General features: G+C 39.8%; 2 long non-coding RNA genes across 2 annotated transcripts in view; one reads left to right on the forward strand and one right to left on the reverse strand.

The window, feature by feature from the left end:
• LOC104666068 overlaps positions 1-14,887 on the reverse strand; it is a 41,769-nt gene that overhangs the window by 16,707 nt on the left and 10,175 nt on the right. The gene's annotated exons all lie outside the window — the stretch shown is intronic.
• The window catches only part of LOC104666067, a 44,873-nt gene that overhangs the window by 4,759 nt on the left and 25,227 nt on the right, over positions 1-14,887 (forward strand). Inside the window, exon 3 of the long non-coding RNA XR_748499.2 lies at positions 5,087-5,137. This is a non-coding gene — a long non-coding RNA (uncharacterized LOC104666067). The remainder of the gene's footprint in view (positions 1-5,086; positions 5,138-14,887) is intronic.

Genomic DNA, 14,887 nt, shown 5'->3' on the forward strand with positions numbered 1-14,887 from the left:
TTGCCTCTCCTAGCTTCTGCTGGAAGCGTTCCTTCCTGTTCTTTGGCCTGAGGCTACATCACTCCAGTCTCTGTTTCTGCCTTCACATTGCTGTCTCCTTTGTGTGTTTAATTCCCCTCTGTCATTCTTTCATAAGGACACTTTTGATGGTATTTAGGGCCCACCCAGATAATTCAAGATGATCTTCTCCTCTCAAGATCCTTAATTGAGATGTATCTCTGAAAACTTTACCATATAGAAGAATATTCACAGACTCTGAGGATTAGGGCCTGATATCTTTCGGGGTACCACTCAGCCAACTTCAACCCCTGCCAATGTGTCAGACTATGTGTCAGGCATGTCCAGGGATATCTCTCATTCCTGGTTGAGGAAGGGAGGAAACTGAAAGGAAAGCAACCATGATTTTATTTAACCAGAATGCTAAGAGTAAAAGACAATATTTGTCAGTAGAAAACGAAGTAATGATTTGTTTCTGTGCTACTGGATCATCATTTCACACATCAACAATAACCCTACATAGGTGATAACAGCATAGAGGTGGAGACCTTGAATTCTGGACCTAGATGACCTGAGTCAACAAACCAGGTGTGCCTTATATTAGGTGTAACTTTGGAAATGCTTGATTTCTCTGTGCCGCTGTTTTTTTAATCTGTAAAATGAGTTAGCACCTATCCCAATGGGTGGCTACGAGGACTAAATGGGGCCTAGTTCACAGTAAACAGTATGTGAGTGTTAGCTGTTATCATATTTTTCTGTGCATACAGGTGGACAAAAGTCTGGGGACCAGGTTAAGTACTTGCTACATTTCTGAAATAGAAATCTCCACTATCTGCTTTCATGCTTTTAATTTCATTAATTACTTCTAAGAGCATCATGCAGACAACATTCTGCTTAATTAAGAATCATGGTGACTGGGAGCAGTGGCCCATGCCTGTAATCCCAGCACTTTGGGAGACCGAGGTGCGTGAGGAGGTCAGGAGTTCGAGACCAGCCTGGCCAACATGGTGAAACCCAATCTCTACTAAAAACACAAAAATTAGCCAGGCATGGTGGCGGGCACCTGTAATCTCAGCTACTCAGGAGGCTGAGGTGGGAGAATCACTTGAACCCAGGAGGCAGAGGTTGTAGTGAGCCAAGATGTACTCCAGCCTAGGTCACAGAGCAAGACTCTGTCTCAAAACAAAAACAAAAAACAAAACATGGTAATGTGATATCCGTTAGTTGAGATTTCCTGTGTAATTATGCACACTAAGACCGTGTACTACATGGATAGTATATGAAAGGGCAGATACAGCTTTGTAGGGACTGAAACTTATATAACATGGGGGCCCTCTTGATGAAAAGGAATACTAAATCACAAATGCAAAATTAGGTAGAAAAGTGAATATTAGCTGGGCACAGTGGCTCAGGGCTGTAGTCTCAGCTACTCAGGAGGCTGAAACAGGAGGATTACTTGAACCCAGGAGTTCGAGTCTGGCCTGGGCAACATATCAAGACCTCATCTCTTAAAGACAAACAAAAAAAGTGAATATTTACTTAGAATGAGAAGTGAGAGCATAACAGATCACTTGTTCAATGATTTGAAAGGCAAAAGGTCATGAAAGGCAAATGAAATGGAGATTCCAGGGACTGGCCTGTGCATATGTCCATGGTGTAGGTGGTTAAGAGCAGCAGCTCCAGAGTGGTCTTAATGCGGTGGAAGACCTGATTCGTATCTCTCTTCCAGACCAAAGTCAATAAAGTTAAATCCATTCATCAATAAAGGAGATTTATTACATGTAAACTGCAGCAATTTCATTTGTTTTCCTTTTTTTAAGACTTCATAGATAAAAATATTTACAGATATGCCTGATCCTACATTCTAATTTGGGATCAGGAAAATACAGTTGTGTGTTTCCTCTTAATCGTAACCTTCATCTAGAAAAGGATTCTTCTTCAGGTCCTAGGTCTTACCTAGTTGGGGAAGGGAGCCTGAAATGTGGGCCTGGGGTATCGGGTCAAGATTACAGTGCCTTTACTATACAGCACACTTTGTTTTGATCTTCTTATCCTTCTCTCCCATCTCTGTCATGTGTGTGAGTTTTCAGATGTTGTATGGCTGGCAGAGAAAGTATGTGTGTAAGAAGATGTGTGGAGAGTCCTGACCCTGTGGGCTTCTCACGGTTGTCTGGGCAGTTTGGAAGAGCTAAAGCTATTCTTTCGAGAAAGCATTGTCCTGCACAAGGACAGGGAAGGGTACAAAACCTATCTGTATCTTCCTCCCATTTCTTTTTCTCACTGTCTTCCTCCCTTGTCTTTCTCTCCCTGTATTGGAAGCCAACACAAATACTCACTAGTTGAGATCTCTGAAAGATCCAAAAGCATGAATAGCTAAGGGTGGTAGAGTTTTGGCTACTGTAACAGGAAATGGGAAGTTCAATGTCGGAGGCTGTGGGATGGTCAGCTTCCGGGCACTTGCAAAATGACTCAGGCCATGCCTGCCCACTCAGCTTACTCACAAGACCACTACTGCTCTTGGCAATGAGCTGACCCCTGTATTGCATGGTGCAGCTGGCCAGCTCTGCCAGGCCCAGTGAGAGTGACATGCCCACGCCAGCCTGTTCACACCTCCTCCTCAGCCAGAAACTGTGATGCGTAGAAGAGTGTTGTGTATTCCAGTGCAGGACATCACAGAACTAGTACTTCCTGAATCTCAGGGTTCATCTAAACGGATCAGGGAGGTGGAGAAAGGTAGGAACAAAACTGACATCAGCCCCATGATGGCAAATGAGACCTGATTCTGCTGAGTGACTCAGAGTTTCATCTTGTTAACAAATATATGTAGCAGCCATTTATTCAAGTATTCATTCAACAAACTATTCTTAACATATGCCAGGCACTTTGCTGGTACAAAAGATATAAAGTTCACATGGGTATTTATAAAACATATGAATATATCAGAAATAATACAGTATAATGTGATAAATTCTGTAATGAAAGATAAAACTTTAGTAAGCCAAAAATGGCAAAGATTAATTATATGTATCTGTATGTGTATGTGGGTTCTCATTCAAACCAGGGAAATGTGATTTTTTGTTTCTTAAGGACCTAAGTGTCTCCTGCCAGTACAGCCTCTTCCCCAATAAGAACCAGCTTTCCCCTCCCACCTTGTCGTCAGGGTCACCTTCTTCTAGTGTATTTTGAGTGAAATACATCCACTCCTGAGGCGAGGTGGCCTGTGCTCCAGCCTTCTCTCCATGACCACCTCTTCTTAGTGACTACTCACAGCTCCTGTGGTTACTGTCCTATCTCTCCTTCCCCTCACCAGACAGCATCTCACATCTGTTCTTCCCCAAAGATTCCCTCACACAAAACTGCCATATGTAAAGACTTATGGGAGGGCTGGGGTTATGGAAGGGGTCACAAGATGATGCAGAAGGAAAACTATTTCAAATAAAAAATCAAATGCCGCTGTTCTTTAAAATGCCGTAGCTATCCTCACCCCAATAAATATCTCACGGTCCTTCTTGAGCCCCTCACCTGCCACATGCACATGACTCTCGTGTCTCTCACCAGAGACCCCTGTTTGTTCCCAGCAAAGCAGCCCCTGTGGTGTCTCTTTGTTTCCCTGAAGAAAACTCAAACTTCCCATTACTTCATTCAGCAAAAGTTCAGTGGTTCTGTGTCCCATCCTCTCCGGGTCAGACTTAGACCTCGTGTGCATAAATCATGGCCACACCTTGATGTCTTTTCCTTTGAGAAGCTTCTCCCCTAGATGCAGAACAGCAGTGTTCCTTTTGTCGTTGATGATGTTAAAGCATTTTGTTTTCGTTTTCGTACACATGAGAGGTGGAATGAAATTAGTCCTGTAGACCCGAGTCTCCTATGGAGTCCCCCATAACCAAGGAGGTGTGGGGAATGATACGGAGCCCGGGGAAGGCAGAGTCCAGAGACGGATGACTGCTTGGGTTGAAGTTCTGCCTGTGAGGCAGGGAATCTGTTTTGATAGTCTTCTTGAATCCTACCACTCTTAAGTAACATGGATTTGATGTTTTCTTTTTTACTTCAAACTGTGGTTCTAAGCCATGAAAGGATCCAATGGCTCCTGTGACATGGCAGTCTCCCAGTATCATGTGGATGGCAGATGCTTAGGTATATCCCACCTCCTCACCCACATGGCTTTATCTGTTTGCCAACTCGGCATGGCCAAGTAACCTGGTCACAGTGCTTCAGATAATTCAGAGTGAGAATAAGCCAAAAGGGAAAAAAAGCAAAAAAAAAAAAACTTTCTTTTGTGTCAAAGACCTAGGAAATGTTGGGAAAAAAAATTTTTTTTTTAATTTAGATCATCCATGACTTGAACTTAGGTCTTCTTTGAATGGTTTCTAGGGAATTTTTTTTCCTCCTGTTTTGAGAGATCATTCTAGCCCATTTGAAGGGCTGTGATTTCAGCGCCAACTGGGTTCCCTATCTTGGTTAGGTGTCCACTCTTTCCTTTATGGTTGACAATTTTCCCCTTCCCCAGCATTTGGCAGGAAGTGGCTCTCCTCTGAGGCCACTGTCAGGTCCAGGCACGTTAGCTGCCTGGCTGCCTGCCTGGCAGACATTACTGCCACTCAGGGCCAGGGGGACAGTGGGTTGAGCGGGCAAGAATGCTGGTGGTGGTAGCATCTGCACTGCAGTTCACCATCTGGGACGGAACGTGAGATGGAGCAGCCGTGAGCAGATGGAGGGTGCACATCCATGGAGACTCAGTATGTGTCAAATACAGCCTCATAAGGAAAGGGCACAGGGAGATACTGAAAGTAAGAAGGTTGTTGCTTACAAGCTTTAAGAATCCAGAGGGAGTTCTACCATGGAGAAATGAATGCAAAGAAAGAAGCCTAAACGGAAAGAGGCAATGAATCCAAAGCTCTGAGACCAATAGGCAGCAAACAACTTGTAACTCAAAGCCACCAGCCTTGCCTTCCAGCCCTACCTGATCACCCCTTTTCCTGAACACGTATCACATTTTCCATCTTTGTCACTTGTCTTGGCATTTACATCATACCCTGTCTGACATTGTTTCCCAACTCTGGTCTCATGTGTATCCATTATGTCTTCACAGCTTAAAAATGAACTCCTGGAGGGTGAGACCATGCATGAAAACTGGCAGAAGGTATGGAAAAAACCAGTTTTTAAAACTTGTATACTTACTATAAGAGAAATGATACAATTTAGCCATTGCATTGTACGTTGAACTAAATTGAGTAATAATTATTATAAAAAGCAAATTGGCCAGCCAACAGACACGTGAAAAAATGCTCATCATCACTTGCCATCAGAGAAATGCAAATCAAAACCACAATGAGATACTATCTCACACCAGTTAGAATGGTGATCATTAAAAAGTCAGGAAACAACAGGTGCTGGCGAGGATGTGGAGAAATAGGAACACTTTTACACTGTTGGTGGGATTGTAAACTAGTTCAACCATTGTGGAAAACAGTGTGGCAATTCCCCAAGGATCTAGAACTAGAAATACCATTTGACCCAGCCAGTCCATTACTGGGTATATACCCAAAGGATTATAAGTCGTGCTGCTATAAAGACACATGCACACGTATGTTTATTGCGGCACTATTCACAATAGCAAAGACTTGGAATCAACCCAAATGTCCATCATTGACAGACTGGATTAAGAAAATGTGGCACAGGCCGGGCGCGGTGGCTCAAGCCTGTAATCCCAGCACTTTGGGAGGCCGAGACGGGCGGATCACGAGGTCAGGAGATCGAGACCATACTGGCTAACACGGTGAAACCCCGTCTCTACTAAAAAATACAAAAAACTAGCCAGGCGAGGTGCCGGGCGCCTGTAGTCCCAGCTACTCGGGAGGCTGAGGCAGGAGAATGGCGTGAACCCAGGAGGCGGAGCTTGGAGTGAGCTGAGATCCGGCCACTGCACTCCAGCCCCGGCGACAGAGTGAGACTCCGTCTCAAAAAAAAAAAAAAGAAAATGTGGCACATATACACCATGGAATACTATGCAGCCATAGAAAAGGATGAGTTCGTGTCCTTTGTGGGGACATGGATGCAGCTGGAAACCATCATTCTCAGCAAACTATCGCAAGAGCAGAAAACCAAATACTGCAAGTTCTTACTCATAGGTGGGAATCGAACAATGAGATCACTTGGACACAGGAAGATGAACATCACATACCGGGGCCTATTGTGGGAAGCGGGGAGGGGGGAGGGATAGCATTAGGAGATATACCTAATGTAAATGACAAGTTAATGGGTGCAGCACACCAACATGTCACATGTATACATATGTAACAAACCTGCACGTTGTGCACATGTACCCTAGAACTTAAAGTATAATAAAAAAAAAATAAATAAATAATTTTACTAAAAGAAAAAAAAACATAAGTGGGAACTGAACAATGAGAACACATGGACACAGGGAAGGGAACATCACATACCGGGGACTGTCAGTGGGTAGGGGGCAAGGGAAGGGAGAGCATTAGGACAAATACCTAATGCATTTGGGGCTTAAAACCTACATGATGGGTTGATGGGTGCAGCAAACCACCATGGCACATGTATACCTATGTGATAAACCTGCACTTTCTGCACATGTATCCCAGAACTTAAAGTAAAATAAAAATAAAAAATAAATAAAATAAAATAAAATATTGTAAAAATGTAAAAAAAATAATAAAAAGCAAATTGGCACTATAAAAAGCTATTCTCCACCTAATTTTTTGGTCCAAAATTATTTTTAAGGTTTTTATAGGAAAAAGTTTTAAACATAAGCTAAAGCAGAGGGAACAATATAACTAGCCCCTATATAAGCATCACCTACAGTCCAGAAATTTTAATTGAATTTTTCACCACTCTTGCTTCATTCATCCCCTTCTTAACCCAGAGTCATTTAAAAAAAAAAAAAAAACTTTAATTATAAAACCCAGATATGTTATTTACCCCTGTATACTTCAGCATGCATCTTTTAAAAATGTGGACATTTTCTTTAAGAACCATAATGCTTTCATCCACTTAATGAGCATCAACTTAATATTAACAGTAGTTCCTAGATATCATCTGAACTTGCCAATTGTTTAGAACATCATTGAAAAGAAGGCCTGTTACTCAGCCCTGTCACAAGGAGCCATACAGAAACTGACCTTGATTACACCTAAGGCCAATTCTTACTTGGTAGTACTAGCAGAATCTGAGATTCATAATCACAAGCCCTTAGCTTTCTACTCTCTGGCCTGGCCATAGGACTGGCCTGGAGTCCAGCTTTCTGGAGAGAGGCTGCCAGGTTTCAGATAGCTGATGGTGTTTAGAGGTGTGTGTGTGTGTGTGTGTGTGTGTGTGTGTGTGTGTGTGTGCACCTAACCCAGGAGCCACCTTTGGGGTATTAAGGTAGGAATAGATTTCAGGGATGAGGGATGGAATTCAGGTGTCTGTGAATTTAGACAGGAAAAAAAGATACCTCTGATGTTTTTACTAACCTCTAATGGAAATTTTAGATCTCTTTCAACTATGATGATAGGCAGCAAACTGCAGAAGTAGTTGCAGTATCTGTGACTGTCACCAATAGAAAGAAAAGTATTTTAATATCACATCACATTATTGCAGGTATTGTCAAATATTGTGAATACTTATCATTACTTTGAAATTATGTTAATTCTTTTCTCACCTCTAGATCTGGTTGCCGAACATGTCATAAAGAAACACACATATTATTAGATCACAAACTTGTTTTTGTTTCTACAGTTTGTATAACTGTATTTCAATATGCTTTGTTTCCTTTGTAATTCCATGTATTTTATTTTACACATTTTAAAACAATATTCTGAAAAGGAGTCTGTAAGCCTTTACCAGATGGCCCAGGAAATTCACAGCACAAAAGGCAAAGAACCCCTGGGATGGAGCCAGCCTGTGTGGAGATGCCCAGAAAACATCTTCAAGGATTGTTCCTTGATTAATTCATCAATTTCTTGAACATAATAACCAGGGGTGAGAAATTGGCCCCTATAAGGAGTCTCAGAAGTTGCAAGAGCCATGTGACAGCCTGTCTCCAAAGTGACATTGCTCCTTGTGTTGGCATATGAGTCACAGACTTTGGCCAGCTCTTCTGAAAAGATGCTCGAAGTACTCCAGAGTACTATAAATATCCAAGGTATTAATAGAATTCCTCCCACCTCAAGGCTGCAGTTCCTCCCACTGCCTTCCTGCTGCATATTGGGCACATGTGGGGAGGACAGTTGGAGAAGCTCAGCTCACAGGCAGAAGCCTATGCGTTCTGTAGCCATGACACTGACTTGCCGTCCTGAGCATGGGGAGAGGGAGGGAAAGCAATTTGTCTAAACTCCCTTTTCTGGAAAATGAAAGTGATGCTACTTGCCACCTACCTCACAGAGTTTGAAGTCAATCAGCACAGTTTATACGCACAATCCTATGAATATCACATTGTCATATCATGAAAAAGTTACCAAGCTCTTCTAAACGGAGGGGGTAAAATTGACCAGCTGTTGCCAGAATCACATAGCCCCCATTCTTTACCTGATAATTCATCAATCTTATTTGCTTCTCACTGTCTAATGACTACCAGCATTATGCAATGAACTGCATATAATTGCTTATACAGTATATAATTGACTTATATGGTAACATGTCTTTAAGTTTTCTAATCAAGATAAAAGATCTTTTACAGTTTTTTTTTGCTTCCTATGGCCATAGCAATTTATCAGCCCTTGAATTTCACATTCACATTTGGTGTGGCTTTTGGCAGGGGTATGTTAATAACAATCAAACACTAAAAACAGACTGGTAGCTGTTCACATTAGCCCTAAACTGAAGATGATTCAAATGTCCACCAACAGTAGAATGAATGAAATAATTTATGATACATCCCCACAAGGGCATACTATAATATAGCATGAGAATAAATGAACTATTGCTACTGGCAAGACCATGTATCAGTCTCACAAATATAAGGTTGAGGAAAAGAAGCCAGACAGGAAAGAGAACCCACTAAATTATTCTGTTTATGTAGAGTTCACAAACAGGCAAAGTGAGCCTGGGGTGTTAGCAGTTAAAAGCGGAGGTTACCTGTGGAGAAGGAGCAGTGGCTGGAAGAAGATATGAGAGGGTTTCTGGATGTTATTAATAATTCTGTTTTTTGACTTGGGTGCTGGTTACTTGGATGCAGTCATTTTGTAAAACTTTATTGAGCTGTACACTTAAAATTTGTGCACTTTTCTGTGTGTATGTTAAACTTCAAAATGAAGATTTAAAATTTTTAACAAAGAGAAAAGAACACAGTACAAAAAATTGTTTTTAAACACACTCTTCTCCAGTGTATATAGCTTCTTGGAGAACTGGTGATGTTTGAAAACAATGTTAAGAAATCTGTAATTCTTGGCCAGTGCAATGGCTCATGCCTCTAATCCCAGCACTTTGGGAGTCTGAGGCGGGCAGATCACTTGAGGTCAGGAGTTCAAGACCAGCCTGGCCAACATGATGAAACCCCTTCTCTACAAAAATTAGCTGGACATGGCGGCAGGTGCCTGTAATCCCAACTACTAGGGAGGCTGAGGGAGGAGAATCACTTGAACCTGGGAGACGGAGGTTGCAGTGAGCTGAGATTGTGCCACGGTACTCCAGCCTGGGTGACAGAGTAAGATTGTGTCTCAAAAAATAAAAAGAAAAATCTGATATTCTTGATTGGGATTTCTGGTAATACGAAAGTCACTAGAAAATAACCTGCCCTGCCTCCTTTCCCTCCTTGGATTATAATCCTCTTGATTGACATATTTGTTAACCTTAGGGGGCAGATGTCATAAAACCAACCAGGATCTGTTTTAATGACTTGTAAAAGTGGCCTTAAATAAAGGGAGCTATGATGAGGGCTGCCCTACTGAGAGCTTCGCCCAGGGAGCTGGGTGATGATGTGGGTTTTGCTCTGACAAGGTCACCCAGCTAAGTCAGGACAGTCGGGACTGAGACCCGCTCTTGTTTGGCCCCTGCCATGTGTGCAGCATGGGGCTGGGTCAGCGAGATGAAAGGGAACCTTCTTCTAATTGGTCAGCAGAGAGGGCCTTTTTCCCTAATTGGTAGGCCCAAAGTTGGTAGGCCCATTTTCTAAGCAGGGCTGCTGTGTCTCCTACAGGGCCCTCCTTTTCTCGTCACTTCCATTGCTGGACCCGTGTTGGCCTGGAGCAGTGTCCCTGGCGCCTCCAATTGCCTGCCTTCTATTTTCCTGCTTTTACATAGGAGGCTTCTGGGAACTACCTTCTTTCTTGTACTTCTCCCTTCGCTCACACAACACACTCCAGAGCACAGCATAACCGTAGGTTGTTTTTTTTTGCGTTGTTGGGATACAGTGCAGGAGACTTGTTTAGGAGTCATTGAAACTCAGTTCCTATCCCAGTGCATGGTGTTTAGGAGCTTAATAAATATTTTTTCAATGAAGGAACTGCAGATTCTTCATACCTTTTTTGGCCTGTTGCGGGTATTTGTTCTGAGTATCAGTGTGGTATAGTGGAAAGGGGGGCTATCAGAATCAGAGCCCGTGCCAGAATCCAGCATGTTGCTCTGTACGCCCTGGGCAAATTACTTTCTTCCTATTTCAGTTCCTCATCTGAAAAATGGGGATGATACATCTTCTTTGCAAGGGGCTGGGAAGGATTACATAAGCAAAATGTATGTCGTTCCTTAAACAATGTTTGCACATTGCACTGCATGTTCTTCATTTACTCACTCATTCAATAAACATCCTATAAACTTGGAATCAATGCCAGAAACCAGCCTGGCTGCAGTGATGCATAGAACAGGGTTCCCACTCTCATTGAGTGCAGAATCCTGCAGGGGATATATTTGTGATCATTAAATGCAAATAAAAAGTTCTTGTAGGTCTTGTAATAGAAATGCTTGCAGGGTTATATATCTGTCTATCCATCATTTAGCTTTCTAAGCATCCATTCTTCTATCTATGTATGTACATAATTATTCTATCAGTATCTCATGTGGTTTAGATCTGTGTTCCCACCCAAATCTCATGTTCAGTTGTTATCCCCAGTGTTGGAGGTGAGGCCTAGTGAGAGGTGATTGGATCGTTGGGGCAGTTTCTCATGAATGATTTAGTACCATCCTCTTGGTACTGTTCTTGTGGTAATGATTGAGTGAGTTCTTGCATGATCTGGTTGTTTCAAAGTGTATATCACCTCCCCTCTCTCTCTCTTGCTTCTGCTCCCATCATGTGAGACGCCTCATTCCCTCTTTGCCTTCCGCCATGATTGTAAGTTTCCTGAGGTCTCTCCAAAAGCAGAAGTTGCTATGCTTCCCTGTACAGCTTGAGGAACCATGAGCCAATTAAACCTCTTTTCTTTATAAATTACCCAGTCTCAGATATTTCTTTATAGCAATGCAAGAAAAGACTAATACAGTATCTGTGTGTAATAATAATAAGTGCTATATGTGTGTCTACTGTTATTATAATTCTGTACATAGAAAGATGACTGCTATAAAAATATCTCCATATATAGATGTTTATATTATGATTATTTCTGGAGCATAGGATTTGGGGTGGATTTTTGTTATTTTTTTCTTTAATATTTTCTATATTGTTTGAATTCTCTATCAACAGGTATCATTTTTAAAAAACATTGAAATACTAGAAGAGGGATGAGAACTTATTAAAATATAAAAATTTTGAAAACCTAATCAAAATGAAAAAATATTAAATGCCAAAACTGACATAAAGAATAGGACATTTGACTAAACCAACAGATTTTAGAGATTAAATGCAATCAATGACGTCTCCTCTCAAAAAATTATAGGCCCAAATGGTTTTACAGGTGCATTCTATCAAACTCTTGAGGAACAACAAATTCTCATCTGTATTCTAAGTTATTGCAAAAGAGATATAGCAAAAGCTGGCTGAGTTCATTTTATGATATTGGTGCAATCAGATGGACATTTTACAACAATGGTGTTTTACAAAGAAAGAAAGAAAATTATAGCTCCATTTATCTTACTCAAGTAGATGAAAAATATCTTTTAAAATATTAGCTAATTGAATCCAATAGTATGTTTTAAAATAATACAGCTTGATTAATGAATGATTCCTTATTAGGGATTCTGCCAACAAAATTAAGAACATTAGTAAATTAAATTTTTTAATCTCACAATAATTTCAATTGATGCAGAAAAAGTACTTGATAAATTCTTTGCTTATTTATGATAAAAGCTCTTAGCAAAGAGTAGAAAAGGATTTCTTTAATTCCCCTAAGTGGATTTTGGTTATATTCCAAAACCTCCACAAACATTATAGTTAATGGAGAAAATTTAAGTGCATTCCTGTTAAGACAAGCATTCTCACTGTGATAAGCCACTATATAACACAACCAATATGACACTGTTGGAAATCCTAACCCACACTGAAGGAAAGAAGATAAAAATGGTGACTGAAAAGGAAGAAATTAACTGTCAGTGTTTGCAGATGATATATCCATCTACTCAGAATAAACAATAGGATCAACAGCTAAACAGTAAAAACTTGGTGGACATGTGATCAAACTATAAGAGCATTTCCAACAGCAAGCAACTATAAAATGTTATTTTTTTAAAAGCAAGATACGATTTACAAGAGCAACAACTAAAAATATCTGGTAATTAAACAAGAATACATACAGCCCCCTTGAAAAACTTCCTGAGTGAATGAGAAATATTTCTTATTGTTATATGGGAAGATTTAATATCATAAAGACGTTAACCCTCCCTGCATATATCTAGTAGGTATAGTGTAATTCCATCAAAATTCTAGTGTGAAATTCATAATAAATTTGTTCTAAAAATGTATGTAATGTTGGACCAGTAGAGCATTTCAAAACTTAAACAAAAACTTCACAAAAGCCATGTGGTATAACATTGATTATTGATATATATCAGAATTAAGTTTTTTTTTTTATTATACAGAAAGACACATAACATGCATAAAGTTAGAAACATATTTAAAAATAGGAACAGAGACTTATAATATTCAAACAGACAAGGGATTCCTATCTAGAATATAAATGAAGAGACCAGATCAAATAAGAAGTCAAATCAAACAAGGTAAAGAGAGCAACTTCATTTAGAGAAATGGGCAAAGTATATGAACAGGCAATTTACAAAGCAATGAACCCAAAAAGTGAACAAATCATAAGTACCTCAGCTAATTAACATAATAATGAGATATAATGTTATGCCTATTTGGAGAACATTAGCAAGCTGAATAACTCCATGTGCTAGGGGATATGGGAAAACGTTCGGCTGATAAGAATAAGAACTTGGCACAGTCACTGGGAAGCACAATCTCTACTGCTCAGGCAAAGCAAGAATACCCGTGTTCTATAAACTGGCAAGACTGAAAGGAGGGTAAAGAAATGAGAGGAGCTGAGAAAAGAATGAGGTTTCTGGCGTAAGTGAGTAAGTACGTAGATTCAGGTGACTATACCTAAGATAGAGAATGGAGGATGAGGAGGAGCTGGTTTGGGGATAAAGATGATGTTTTCTGTTTTGGACCTATTAAGAATAACGCATTTATGGGACACGAATGGAAATAGTAGGTGCTCAATGAATATTAATGTCTTTCCCATCAAATAAGTTTCCCTTTTCTTCTATGTTTAGGAAAGACAGAAGTTTAATTTTTAATTTTCTCCAGTTTAAATTCATAGGTTAGAGACCAACGTTTCTATTATTATTCCTTCTCAATAATAAAATAAAAAATATATAACACTGATTTTCAGATTATCAAAATTTTAAAGCTGTAATTAGTAACTAATGGAGTAGATAATCCTATTTTTTCCAGGTCACCTGATGTCAACATTCTTGGGAATTTTTTTTAAGTGAGAGAAGGAATACTTAAGAGATATCATTTTAGACTGTAAAGCTCGTGTATTCTAGTGCCAGAAACCCAGAATTTAAATACCAGCTCTGCTAGCATGCTATAAAATTTTGGGCAGGATACTTTCAACAAATGGGCTAATAATAATTACCTTTCATAAATGTTATTAGAATGAAATAAAATCATATAAAATGCCAGACATAGTAAATGTACCATAAAGGCTAGTTATTATCGTAGGCCCTTACCTTCAATTATTACCCTATTAATTCTACATTTCACAAAGTAGTCTACACCAGCACTGTCTAATAGGAATACAGTGCAGGCCACATATGTAATTTTAAATTTCTAGTAGTGATGTTAAAAAAGTAAAAAGGAATAGGTCAAATTGATTTTAATGATATATTGAATTTAATCCAGTATATACAAAATATTATCTTGTTAACATGTAATCAATATAGTTACTAGTAAGATATTTTGCATTTTTTTCCATTTGGCTCTGGCTCATGTGCCACTGTGACCCAGCAGTCATATATTAGACTATTCTGTTTGGAATAGGTTTGGGATGAGGCAGAGAAGAAATATGTATAATTGCATACCCTTATGGCAACCACAAATTAGATAAGACAAGAACTAATGATGCTTGGAAGAAATGAAAATATATGAAATTATTACCTTTTTTCTCCCATATCTAATGGCAAATAGAAATTTTTTGGTGAAAAAATAGAAACAGAAATTTTTACTTGGCAACAACTATATGCTACATGCTATACATGTGAAGACTATATTTATGTTGAGGAACGAGGAAGCTGGAATCCTCAGACACAAGTTACTGTCGCTATAGTTAGGACTTCCTTGAGACTTAGAACTTTAAGTCCTAAAGAGCGTCCCAGGGAATAGACAAGCATTGTGTCTAATTTACATTCTATCCATGCTCTTCAGTCAGGAACATTATAACTCCATGTTTTATCACTCTCCAAGGGGATGATCCAGGCCCTCAAATTATGGGGAATATGGAGAAGTGAGCATGGAGAA

The sequence above is a fragment of the Rhinopithecus roxellana genome, chromosome 18 (assembly GCF_007565055.1).
Source record: "Rhinopithecus roxellana isolate Shanxi Qingling chromosome 18, ASM756505v1, whole genome shotgun sequence".
NCBI lineage: Eukaryota > Metazoa > Chordata > Mammalia > Primates > Cercopithecidae > Rhinopithecus > Rhinopithecus roxellana.